The sequence below is a fragment of the Pongo abelii genome, chromosome 5 (genome assembly GCF_028885655.2).
Source record: "Pongo abelii isolate AG06213 chromosome 5, NHGRI_mPonAbe1-v2.0_pri, whole genome shotgun sequence".
NCBI classification, from domain to species: domain Eukaryota; kingdom Metazoa; phylum Chordata; class Mammalia; order Primates; family Hominidae; genus Pongo; species Pongo abelii.
The window spans coordinates 36,818,464-36,828,781 of NC_071990.2; positions in this window are offsets into that span (position 1 = coordinate 36,818,464).

The following is a 10,318-nucleotide window of genomic DNA, read 5'->3' on the forward strand; positions in this document are numbered from 1 at the left end:
CCGTATTAACCAGGATGGTCTTGATCTCCTGACCTTGTGATCTGCCTGCCTCAGCCTCCCAAAGTGCTGGGATTACAGGTGTGAGCCACAGCACCCGGCCCTCTCCTATATTAATTTATCTGTACCACAACTCAAATAAGCACTAAAGTTTTCCTCAAAACAGCCCAGCCAAATTATGCTGCTCTTTCTACAGGAACCCAAAAGGTGACATTTTACCAAGATTCCAATAACTATAATGGACATTTGTCATTCTTTTTGGCCACTCAAGCATCGGAATCCCTTTCCTATCACCACCACCAAAACTGAAATCACTTATACCCATCCCAGACTATGAGTTGGAAATTAGAATGATCTGACCTGCATAATTCTGATGTTGTCACATCCCCGTGTTTGTTTGTTTGTTTGTTTTTTGAGACGGGGTCTCACTCTGTCACCCAGGCTGGAGAGCAGTGGCACAATCATAGCTCACTGCAGCCTCGAACTGCTGGACTCAAGCAATCCTCCTACCTCAGCCTTGTGAGTAGCTGGGACCAAAGGTGCGCACGACCTTGCTCGGCTAGTTTTTTAATTTTTTGTAGAGTCAGGTCTCACTATGTTGCCCAGGCTGGTCTCAAACTCCTGTTCTCAGGTGATCCTCCTACCTCAGCCTCCCAATGTGCTGGGATTACAGGCATGAACCACCTTACACAGTGAGTCGAGCTTTATTTTAAATTTTGATGTTTTGTTCATTATGGATTTTTTTGCATTAATTTTGATTTTTGAAAAGCAGTGCATTAAAATAGTCTTTATCTTGATTACTGAGTTTTTGTGCCCAAGGTGAGTGTCTTGCTCACCTGCTCAACTCACCTGTTCTTTGTCCCAAGGGAATCACCTGCCTCTACTTTATCAAGCTGACCTATGATTGCTTCACCAGCCAAAACTGAGCCACTTGGAAAGAACCACAACTCTTTTTAAAAACAGGCATCTTACCCCTTAGCAGTGTGTGCCCCACCCATTGGGGCAGTGGCATCAATTGCCTCTGAATATTCCTTTCATAAGAGGACAGGAACTATGCTTGGGTGCCTGCTAGCCCAGTGCTCTCAAACTGTGACATGCACATAAATCTCCTGGGATTTGGTTAAAGAGCAGATCTGGCTGAAGTCTGGGACAGAGCTGAGATACTGCATTTCAAACAAGCCCCCAGATGATGCTATCACTGCTGGTCCATGTACTACACTTAGAGTAGCAAGGAACTTGAACATATATCCAAGTAAAAAGCAAGAAGGAGAAAGTGCCCATAATCCAGCAGCCGTAGGTCCCAACCAAGGCCAAGACTAGGGTGAAGCATGTGAGGGCATAACATTTAAGAAGACACTCACTTTCAGGTTCTACTCCTGCATTTGCAGAATGCTGAGAGTGAAGGCAGCCTTACATTGAGTGTCCTAGGAACCTTGCTTGCCTTAGCCTGGTCCCACCCTGGTAACATAACCACCAAGTAACATTTTGGTGGGTATTCCTCCAGATTATCTTTTTTTTTTTTTTTTTTTCTGAGACAGGGTCTCGCTCTGTCACCTAGGCTGTAGTGCGGTGGCGTGATAACAGCTCACTGCAGCCTTGACCTCCTGAGCTCAAGCAATCCACCTGCCTCAGCTTCCCAAAGTGCTGGGATTATAGGTGTGAGCCACTGCACCTGGCCTTGAGACTAGTGTGCATGAGTGTGTGTGTTTAGTTTTGTTTTGTTTTGGAGACAGAGTCTCGCTCTGTCACCCAGGCTGGAGTGCACTGATGTGATCTGGGGTCACTGCAACCTCCGCCTCCTGGCTTGAAGAGATTCTCCTACCTCAGCCTCCCCAGTAGCTGGGATTACAGGCGTGCACCACTAGGCTTGGCTAATTTTTGCAGTTTTAGTAGAGAGGGGATTTCGTCATATTGGCCAGGCTGGTTTCAAACTTCTGACCTCAAGTGATCCACCCACCTCGGCCTCCCAAAGTGCTGGGATTATAGGCGTGAGCCACCGTGCCCGGCCGTGTGTGTGTATTTTAAATGAGTCTCACTGTATTGCCCAGGCTGGAGTGCAGTGACACAATCATGGCTCACTGCAGGCTCAACCTCCCAGGCTCAAATGATCCTCTTGCCTCAGCCTTCCAAGTAGCTGGTCTACAGATATGCACCGCTGCACCTGGCAAATGTTTAAATTTTTTGAAGAGATGGGGTCTCCCTGTGATGCCCATGCTGGACTCTAACTCCTGGATTCAAGTAATCCTCCCACTTTGGCCTCTGAAAGTGCTGGGATTACAGGCATGAGCCACTCTGTCCAGCTGAGACTACTTTCTAATACACATATAAATGCATGGAATCATAGTATATATGCTTATATTGTATGTAATTATATCTACACATGCGGTATTATACTGTTATTTGTTCATTTATATCTAAATTGTGATGTTTTAAATCTTCAAGCTCTATTTAATCTCACAAATTCATTTAATCTTGTTCCTCTAAGATACGCCCAGTGGCCTTCTCTGAGTGGAGGAATTGTGAGTGGTTATATTTTCTTCTTTATACTTTTCTGTACTTTCCAAATTTTCTACACTGGACCCCATAACCTTTTAATTAAGTTTTTATTTTTATCAAAGTAATACATGTACAGACTTGAAAAAGATTAAATGATCTACAAGACTCATAATGATAAACAGCAATTCCTTGCCCCACCCACTCCCACCAGATTCACTCAGCAGAAGCAGATGCTTTACAAGCTTTTAGTTGTTCTTCTGCCATTTATCTCCTTGTTTTGAAATAACATTGCTATTTCTTAAGTTTTTATTTTTAAATCTTTTCAATTTCCTCAATTAAGATGAGGATTTAACTCACTTATACCACAACTTCTTCTACCACTGCCATCCCTCTTAAATCGGTAGTCAGTGTTTACAATTGAGTCAGATTATCTTCATGTACCACTTTTTGTTTTTCCTGGAGTTAACAATAGCTTCAGTTTTTTCTCCTACATAATTTCATTTTTAAATAGCGATCACTGACTTCTCTGCAACCTCTTTGTCAAAACTGAAAAAATGTTCTCAGGTTATGGTCAAACTCACAATTCATTATCAGCTCCATTTTTTTCTCCAGGATCATCCTCCCTGGAGCCCTCTGTATTAGTCAGGGTTCTCCAGAGAAACAGAATCACAGGGCTATATAGAAATTATGTAGAGAATATATAGAGATACAGAGATTTGTTTTAAGGAATTGGCTCATGCAATTGTGGAGGGTGGAAAGTCTGAAATTTGCAGGGCAGTCTGGAAACTGAAAAGAGTCGATGTTGCAGTTTTGAGTCTGAAATCCACAGGGTAGGCCAGCAGTCTAGAAACTCAGCTGGGATTTCTATGTTGCCATCTTGAGACAGAATTTCTTCTTCCTCAGGAAACCTCAGTTTTTGCTCTTAAGGCCTTCAACTGATGGGGTGAGGCCCACCCACAGTATGGCGGGTAATCTGCTTAATTTAAGTTCAAATGAGGACAGGTGCAGTGGCTCACGCCTGTAATCCCAGCACTTTGGGAGGCCGAGGCGGGTGGATCACTTGAGGTCAGGAGTTCGAGATCAGCCTGGCCAACATGACAAAGCCCTGTCTCTACTAAAAATACAAAAATTAGCCAGGTGTGGTGGCGCATGCCTGTAATCCCAGCTACTCAGGAGGCTGAGGCAGGAGAATTGCTTGAAACCCAGGGGCGGAGGTTGCAGTGAGCAGAGATCATTCTAAGCTGGGCGACAGAGCATGACTCCGTCTAAAAACAAAAATTAAATAAAGTCAAATGATTATAAATGTTAATCACATATAAAATATACCTTCACATCTACACTAGCATTTGACCTAACAATTGGGCACTATAGCCTAACAAATTTGACACATGAAATTAACCACCCTCCGTCCTCCTAAATAATCCCTCCCCAACCATGTTTTGTTTTGTTTTGTTTTCTCTTTAGTGTCCCCACCTCCTACTTAATTTCATGGCCCTCCCTTTATTTATCAAACATAACTTTCAGCAGGTACTCCTAAGTAAATTAAGACAACCCACCATGTGGGCAAGGTGGCTTACACCTGTAATCCTAGCGCTTTGGGAGGCCAAGGCGGGAGGATCACTAGAGCTCAGGAGTTCGAGACCAGCCTGGGCAACATGGTGAAAGCCCATCTCTATGAAAAATGCCAAAAAAAAAAGGATGAGGGTGGTGGCTCAAGCCTGTAATTCCAGCACTTTAGGAGGCTGAGGCGGGCGGATCACTTGAGGTTAGGAGTTCGAGACCAGCCTGGCCAACACAGTGAAACCCTGTCTCTACTAAAAACACAAAAATTAGCCGGGCATGGTGGCACACGCCTGTAATCCCAGCTACTTGGGAGGCTGAGGCAGGAGAATCGCTTGAACCCAGGAGGCAGAGGCTGCAATGAGCTGAGATTGCGCCACTGCACTCCAGCCTGGGTGATAGAGCTAGACTCCATCTCAAAAAAAAAAAAAAAAAAATTAGCTGGGCATGGTGGTGCGCGCCTATAGTCCCAGCTACTTTGGGGGCTGAGATTGGAGGATGGCTTGAGCCTGGGAGGTCAAGGCTGCAGTGAGCTGAGATTGCACCAGTGCACTCCACCCTGGGTGACAAAGTAAGACACTGTCTCAAAAAAAGAAAAAAAGAAAAAAGACAACCCATCAGGGAATTGCGCTAGGGTAGACAAAGTGTTAAAAAAAAAAAAAACAACTGGGGCCAGGCACAGTGGCTCACTCCTGTAATCCCAGCACTTTGGAAGGCCGAGACGGGCGGATCATGAGGTCAGGAGATCGAGACCATCCTGGCTAACATGGTGAAACTCCGTCTCTACTAAAAATACAAAAAAAATTAGCCGGGCGTGATGGCTGGCACCTGTAGTCCCAGCTGTGCGGGAGGCTGAGGCAGGAGAATTGCTTGAACCCAGGAGGCGGAGGTTGCAGTGAACCGAGATCACGCCACAGCACTCCAGCCTGGGCGACGGAGCGATATTCCGTCTGAAAAAAATAAATTAATTAGAAAAAAAAACCCACAGGGTGGATGGGAGAGTCAGTGGGCACATCCTCCACCCCAATCCAGCAGCTTCCTCACCTCCATTTATTTCCCACTGTTCTAGGAAACACTGTTCTGGGAGGGAGAGCGCTGAGCCCAGGCAGTGTATATACTCCAGAGTAACTGCCAATGACCAAGCCTGGCCAGGAGAAAAAGAATTTATTTGCAGCTCAAGCCCTTCAGGGAAGCACTAGTATAATTAGCTGGGCCTGCAACAGCTGTCTGGCTGGTCATTTTTATCCTGATCCTTGAACTACAAGCCTGGAAACCTCTGAGTAAAGAAAGCACTAAATGCAAAAATAGCATTTCATGTTGTTCCTTGGTTTCAGACTTGGAGATATAGCAACCCAGAAAACAATGAGAGCTTTGACTGTATGTTTGTGCCTGCTTAGAGATTTTTTAGTTTCTTTAAACTGAATGCTTAAAAATGGGATGAAAATAATTGAGAAGTCTTAAGAGATACACATTTTAAATTAATTTTTTCCAAATGACTGTGTGTGTATGTTGTGATGAGTCAATGTTTCTTTGGGAATTGAGGGTGAAAAAACTCGAAAACTAATAAAGGATGTGAAGTGTGTCAGGTCCAGTGCCCAAATGACACATAACTTTTCCCACCTACCCACTGGGGATTGCAGATATTAGGAGGGAGGGAGTATATATATATATATATATATATATATACACACACACACACACACACACATATATATAAATATATATATACACACACATATATATGCAAATGTAGACTGAAGGCCTTAGGGGGGAAGGAAAGAGAATTATAATTTCTGAATAAAAATTATAGTTCTGAAAAATTCTGAAAGCCAGAAGTGAAAGGGATAAGATGTCCATTGACCTAATTGTGCTTAGATGGGAACCTCCCCGTAAAACGGAGTTTCTGAGGCTCCCACTGTTGAAAGAAAACTGGTGGGGTGGAGAGCTGCATGAATCACAAGATTCTCAGGCTCCCTTAGGAACGTGCTAAATCTTCCATATTTGCAGAGGCCCCAGAATTGTCCTAACTGCCATCTGATAACTGATCTCAAAAATTTCCTAAAAATGGAAGCATTTGGATCCCATTTGTTCCAAATAGAGGTAATAGCACGCGCGCACACACACACACACACACACACACACACACACACACTCTCTCACTCTCTCTCTCCAAAGGGTTTTATATCCATAAATGTGCAGAGTGCTGGGTTAGGTAAAAGTTACATGTTTCTTTTTTGCAGGACTTCTCAGGACCTTTAATTGCATTCTGACCCTCCATCAGGAACACTTATTATACAGGATTTCCCAAATGCATTTGAGATGCTTTGTGGAGAATGATTAACATTTCCCTAAAATGCTCTCAGGAACCTGGATCTAGATAATCACCATCAGGGTGTGGGCTTAAGAGAAAAGGGCCAAGAAGATCACCTGCTATTTCTCATGTAGTTACAAGTCAAAGGAGCAAAAGGAGGCCCAACTGCCTGTTACCGTCTCCTAGATGTCAAAAATGACCTCATAAATTTCCTTTTCATTCTAAATTGCTAATAATGGTTTCAGAATCCAATCATATCAGAGCTAAGAGGGAACCTAGAGATCACCTCATGTAGTCCTTTTATTTTACAGATGTTGAAACTGGCCTAAGGAGAGGAATTAAGTTGCGCAAAATTACAACGTTAATTAAGTTACAAAACTTGGTTAGAATCAGGTTTCCTGACTTCCTGTCCACTGATTTTTCTCCTGCCCTGTGGTACCTCCTGGTATGACTGGATCCACAGACTAGCAATGGGCTGTTATCACACAATTTTGACAAATTTGCCTATAATTAAAAATGAGATTTAAGCCCAACTGATGGCCTGTATTATCTCAAACAAATCTCAGTAAGACAAAACTTCAATATGACAAAATATTCTAAATAGTCATTGGTATTTGAAGCAGTAGAATTTGATCTGTGATTTCAACACAGGTTTTTTTTTTGGTTTTTTTGTGTGTGTGTGTGACGGAGTCTCCCTCTTCTTGCCCAGGCTGGAGTGCAACGGCACGATCTCAGCTCACTGCAACTTCTGCCTCCTGGTTCAAGTGATTCTCCTGTCTCAGCCTCCCGAGTAGCTGGGACTACAGGTGCCTACCACTACAGCCGGCTAATTTTTTGTATTTTTAGTAGAGACGAGGTTTCACCATGTTGGCCAGGCTGATCAACTACTGATGTCAGATGATCCACCCGCCTCAGCCTCCCAAAGTGTTGGGATTACAGACGTGAGCCACCGCTCCCAACACAGGATTCTTAATTTGTCTCTGAACACAGTCTCATGATGTCGTCCTTGAAAACTGCACTGTGGGTCATAGAGATGTCATGGTCCATCTCTCTTTTTAATGTTTTTGCATTCTTTTAAAGAATAGATCAAGGATTATAAAAGATTAAAAGTGAAAATGTCATTTCTACCTCTGTCTTGCATCCTTTCATTGTTCCCCTTCCCTCTCTGTACAGTTTCCCATTTGTTTTTGTGTATCCTTCTGGAGTTCTTCATGCAATTGGAAGCAAATATAGATACAGAGACTTATGTTTCTCACTTTTTTTACACAAAATGGCACAATCTTTTTATTAGGCAAGTCTCTTCCCCTTTGGACCCTCATTTCCTGATTTCTGAAGAAAGGAGATTGCAGGCCTTGCGCTGTGGCCCACGCCTATAATCCCAGCACTTTAGGAGGCCAAGGCGGGTGGATCACGAGGTCAGGAGATCAAGACCATCCTGGGTAACACAGTGAAATCCCGTCTCTACTAAAAATACAAAAAATTAGCCGGGCGTGGTGGCATGTGCCTGTAATCCCAGCTACTCAGGAGGCTGAGGCAGGAGAATCACTTGAACCCGGGAGGCGGAGCTTGCAGTGAGCCGAGATCGCACCACTGCACTCCAGGCTGGGCGACAGAGGGAGACTCCATTTCAAAAAAAAAAAAAGGAGGTTGCACCAACTCTCCATAGTCCCTTCCAGATTCTCAGATGCTGGGGATGCATCAAGCCCTGGCACTCACTCTGCTTCTCTCAACAATGTTTAGGTTTTTGGAAAGTCATACTTGTATGGCTGGTTTTGTCAGTGACCTCAAATTTAAGTACCCGGGGTGTGGTTTGCAGACACTGGTATTTCATGCTTTAAGAAAATCCAGTACACAAATGTCAACATTTCCAAAGCAAATTAGGGAGTGTCTGTTTGCATTACAAATGAACCTTGCAGAAATGATTCATCAAAAGTTTTTTTTTCCTGTATTTCCATATATTTTTTCACTAAATAAATAATACTTGGTACAAAATTCAAAAGAGTATACAACGAAAACCTTCCACCTTGATCCCCAGCCACTGAGCTCCCTTCCCCATGGGTCACCTCTTACCAGTTTCTTCTGCATCCTTCCATATTCTTTGCATATGCAAACATAGCTATACATATATTTTTTAATAACACTCTAAACATACAGTTTTGCACCTTATTATCCTTTGCTGAAAAATATACTTTGGAAAGCCTTCCAGATCATCAGGAGAAATAGAAATGCCTCAGTCCTTTTTTTTTTTTTTTTTTTTGAGATGGAGTCTTGCTCTGTAGCCCAGTGCAGCGGCGTGATCTCAGCTCACTGCAACCTCTGCCTCCTGGGTCCCGGTTCAAGCAATTCTCCTGTCTCAGCCTCCCAAGTAGCTGGGACTACAGGTGCCCGCCACCACGCCTGGCTACTTTTTTGGATTTTTAGTAGAGACGGGGTTTCACCGTGTTAGCCAGGATGGTCTCGATCTCCTGACCTCGTAATCCGCCCGCCTTGGCCTCCCAAAGTGCTGGGATTACAGGCGTGAGCCACCGTGCCTGGCCAATGCTAAGCTAATTTTTGTAGTTTTAGCAGAGACAGGGTTTCACCATGTTGGCCAAGCTGGTCTTGAACTCCTGACCTCGTGATCCGCCTGCCTCAGCCTCCCAAAGTGCTGGGATTACAGGTGTGAGCCACTGAGCCAGGCCCCCTTCTTTTTTTTTTTAAGGGCTTCATAATTTCCCATTGACAGATCAAAATGAATTTTAGCTAAATGGGGCTGTTTTTCATAGTGAACTCAACTATTCCATTGACAATCTGATTTAATTCCTGCAGCCTTATTTTCAGTTGCACTCTATTGCAGGAAACAAGATGCTCTCAGGGTGCTTCCGTCTGTGCACAGTGCACAATGAGCAGGCATCAGTGTCTACAAACAGATGTGCCAACAGAAACTCACAAGTGTTTTCACCTCTGAAACCTTAGGATTGAATCTCAGATTAGTTAAAGATCCTCAGTTTAATCTTCCTAATTTTTAGAGTAACTTTTTCCATTTCCTGATTTTTAGAATGAGCTTCCGTCTCTCTTTCTCTCCTCATTACTGAAAGCGGAACAATCTAATGCTGTTTTTCTGTTTTTCTTTTCGGCTCCAAGCTTTTGAAACCAGCCCCATTCTCCAAGGTTCTTACTTAACCCACTGAAGACTACTAGCAGCTTTTACCCTATGCTGGTCCTCACCTCTGCCCTCATAATAATAAAACTCCTCTACAGTCACATTCAATATCAGAATAGATATTGAAAGAAAGAATTTTGATCAGAGGCAGGGGATGATGGGATATTGATCTCCCAGCCCTCAGGGCAGCCAAGGGGCTCAGGCAGCCTTGAGTAGCCTCATCATTCATTTACCTCTGGGGATGTACAAAGGGTATGATTTTTCATGTGTGACTGTGAAAAAGGTTGAGAAGCTCTAATGAGCACCATGAGAGGAAACACTGTCATTAGTGTTTGGCACATGCTGTGTTCTCAGTTAATATGTGGTTGATTGATTGGCTAGCTGAATGACATAATCAGGAGCTATGTACTCAATAAATAGTAGATATTATGACTGTTGTCATGACTATATCTTCTCACTGTTCTTTGTGCCTCAACCCAAAGAAAGAAGAATACAGGATATCCAACAGATATTTTACTTAATTAATTATATTACTATTATTTATCTATTTATTTGAGACAGAGTCTCTCTCTGTCGCCCAGGCTGGAGTACAGTGGCATGATGCTGGCTCACTGCAACCACTGTCTCCCGGGTTCAAGCGATTCTCCTGCTTCAGCCTCCTGAGTAGCTGAGATTACAGCTGTGTGCCACCACACCTGGCTAATTTTTGTATTTTTAGTAGAGATGGGATTTTACCATGTTGGCCAGGCTTGTCTCGAACTTTTGACCTCAAGTGATCTACCCACCTTGGCCTCCCAAAGTGCTGGGATTAC